The sequence below is a fragment of the Dipodomys ordii genome, unplaced genomic scaffold (assembly GCF_000151885.1).
Source record: "Dipodomys ordii isolate 6190 unplaced genomic scaffold, Dord_2.0 Scaffold7, whole genome shotgun sequence".
NCBI classification, from domain to species: domain Eukaryota; kingdom Metazoa; phylum Chordata; class Mammalia; order Rodentia; family Heteromyidae; genus Dipodomys; species Dipodomys ordii.
In genome coordinates this window covers 23,587,828-23,591,346 of record NW_012267223.1, presented here as the reverse complement: position 1 = coordinate 23,591,346, position 3,519 = coordinate 23,587,828, and positions in this window count along the sequence as shown.

The following is a 3,519-nucleotide window of genomic DNA, read 5'->3' as shown; positions in this document are numbered from 1 at the left end:
CCGGAAGTGGTGCTGTAGCTCAAGTGGTAGAGCGCTAGCCTTGAGCTGAAGAGCTGAGGGACAGCACCCAGGCCCAGAGTTCAAGCCCCACAACCGACCAAAAAAAAAAACACAAAAAAACTGGCAAACTGGTTTTCCAATATGATGTACTATTTTGCATTCCCACCATTCATTTATGAAAATTCGAGTTGTTCTATATCCCAACCAACAATTTTCTATTCTAGCTATTCAAGTATCTATGTAGAGTATATTGTGATTTTACTTTGTATTTTTCCCTAATGACTAGTGAACTTCTTTACCCTTCCTATATCTTTTTGTTCAAATTTTTGCCCACCCTATTGAGCTATTTACTGTATTACTGTGTTATATAGAATTATGAACAAAACACTCATGGTCCAAAGCCAGCTCTGGCAGGAAAGCCCACGAGACTCTTATTGCAAATAAATTACCAGAAAAACTAAAGTGGCGCTGTGGCTTAAGTGGTAGAGCACTCACCCTGAGCTGAAAAGCTCAGGGACAGTGCTCAGGCCTAGAGTTCAAGCCCCATGACCACCACCACCATCAACAACGAAAAGAACAAAATAAAAGGCTATTAAGGGCTGGGAAGGTGGCTCAGTGGTAGAGCGCTTGCCTTGCATGCATGAGGCCCTGGGTTCAATTCCTGAGCACCACATAAGCAGAAAAAAAAGCCTGAAGTGGCGCTGTGGCCAAGTGGTAGAGCGCTAGCCTTGAGCTGAAGAGCTGAGGGACAGCGCCCAGGCCCAGAGTTCAGGCCCATGACCAAACCCCCCCCCCCACACACACACAAAAAAGGCTATTAAGTACCTAAAGAGAATAGATATGCTGTTCTTATGTAAGTAACTGGAGGAAAATATAATAGGTATATGAAATAGTTTTATTTGCCACCCACTTCACTGAACCTGGATGACCCATTGTTCTCTAAGCTTGCTCTAGTGAATGCTAAGTTTTTTGTTTGCTTTTTTTTTTAACTTTGATATGATTGATAGTTGTTGGTTAGGATTCAGTTGCTCTGATGTCTTACAGTTGTACTTCAGGTATTTATTTTCATCGTATCTATCTACCCCTTATGGTATGTTTCATCTTCATATACTCTGTGGGGGCTGATCAACTGCCAAATAAACTTTTAGAGACGCTGAAGACTCATTAAAAAGCCAAATGAAATAAATATTTGCTCATGGATACACAAGATTCAGATGTCACTTTCAATTGTAAAAGGAGGAAGTCTGGCTTATTTACATTGTAGCTGGTTATACCAGCTGTTGGTGGCTCACACTTGAAATCCTAGCTACTCAGAAGGCTGAGATCTGAGGATCAGGTTTTGAACCAAGCCCAGACAATAGAGTTCATGAGGCTCTTATCTAATTAATTACCAGAAGTGGATCTGTGGCTCAAATGGTAGAGCACTAGCTTTGAGCAAAAAAGCTCAAGGATAGTACCCAAGCCCTGAGTTCAAGCCCCAGGACTGGTAACAAAAAATAAAAACAAACAAAACCTAAGGAAGAGCACCTAGGTTTGGAGAGAAAGAAAGCTTCTATAATTAGGAGGAAAGAAATTCAAATCTGCTCTTTTCTTTCTTTCTTTTTTTTGTTGATCTGTGGGTCTGAACTCTGGGCCTGGGCTGTCCCTCAGCTCTTGAGCTCAAGGCTAGCACTCTACCACTTGAGCCACAGTGCCACTGCTGGCTTTTTCTGTCTATGTGATACTGAGGAATTGAACCCAGGGCCTCATGCATGTGAGGCAAGCACTCTACCACTGAGCCACCTTCCCAACCCCTGCTCGTTTTGTTCTAATTCATTGTCTGTACTTGCTAGGCAGGTGCTTTACCACTTGAACCTCAGCCTTTTATACTTCAGTTGTTTTTTTTTTTTTTTCAGATAAGTCACAGGAGTAGGGAACGTTTTAAATGTTCACATGTATTTAATGTTCGTTGAGCCTGCTGGCTAAGCCTAGAAATTGGTTCAAAAATCATTTACTAACTGCCTGTGAGAATGCATATATACACATAACTAGAAGGATAGAATTTTATCAAGTAAAAGCTTTTCAAATGGCATCAAGTATTTTTGAGTCCTAACTTACATGTAAAAATAGGGAAAAAGCCGGGCACCGGTGGCTCACGCCTGTAATCCTAGCTACTCAGGATGCTGAGATCTGAGGATCAGGGTTCAAAGCCAGCCCATGCCAGAAATCCATGAGACTTTTATCTCCAATAAACCACTAGAAAACTGGAAGTGGTGCTGTGGCTCAAGCGGTAGAGGGCTCACCTTGAGCTGAAAAACTGAGGGATAACGCCTAAGCCTAGAGTTCAAGCCCCACAACTGACAAAAAACAAAAACAAAAACAAATAGAGAAAGGATCTTAATGTCTTCTTAATTCTGGGAGAGCACTTGCTTAAGATATCCAGGTCAAAATACTGCACCAATTTAATGAAACCACTGTTTTCTCTTTTGCAAAGCTGGACACTTGTTTTAGCTGTGTATTTTGCCATTCCTTGAAAGAACAGAGGCACATTATAAAATTCAACACTTCTACTTGCATTCTATGAGGTGAGTAAATACATTGCAATAAATTCTGTAAGTTTTTGAACCCTAAAAGTAGTAAGCCCCCACATACCAAGATAAGCAAATAGATTTCATATTCCAAGATACCAAGTTCTGTGTGTGTGTGTGTGTGTGTGTGTGTCTGTGTGTCTGTGTGTGTGTCTGTGTGTGTTGCTGGAGATTGAACCCAGGGCCTTGTTTATGAGCTGCATTCCCAGCCCTCAGCTTTTTTTCTTTTGCTGGTCCTGGGGCTTGAATTCAGAACCTAGGCACTGTCCCTGAGCTGCTTTGTCCTCAAGGCTAGCTCTCTACCACTTGAGACACAGTGCCACTTCTGGATTTTTTTTTTTTTTGGCTAGTCCTGGGGCTTGAACTCAGGGCCTAGGCACTGGTCCCTGAACTTTTTTTTGCAAGGGTAGCATTCTACTACTTGAGTTACAGTGCCACTTCAAGGTTTTTCTGTTTATGTAGTGCTAAGGAATCAAACCCAGGGCTTAATGCATGCTAGGCAAGCACTTTTTTTTTTTTTTTGTCATGGGGGCTTGAACCCTGGGCCTGGGTGCTGTCCCTCAGCTCTTCACCTCAAGGCTGGTGCTCTACCACTTGAGCCACAGTGCCACTTCCGTTTTTCTGGTAATTTATTGGAGATGAGTCCCAAGGACTTTCCTGCATGTGTTGGCTTTGAACTATGATCCTCAGATCTCAGCCTCCTGAGTAGCTAGGATTACAGGCATGAGTCAACAGTGTCCAGCTAGGCAAGCATTCTTACCACTAAGTCACATTCCCAGCCCAACTTCTGTATTTTTCTGAGTAATTCATTGGCGATAAAGTCTCATGGGCTTTCCTGCCCAGGCTGGCTTTGAACCACAGATCTTCAGATCTCAGCCTCCTGAGTAGCTAGGATTACAGGTGTGAGCCACCACCACTGACACCTGGCTTCTTCAGCTTTTTTTTTTTTTTT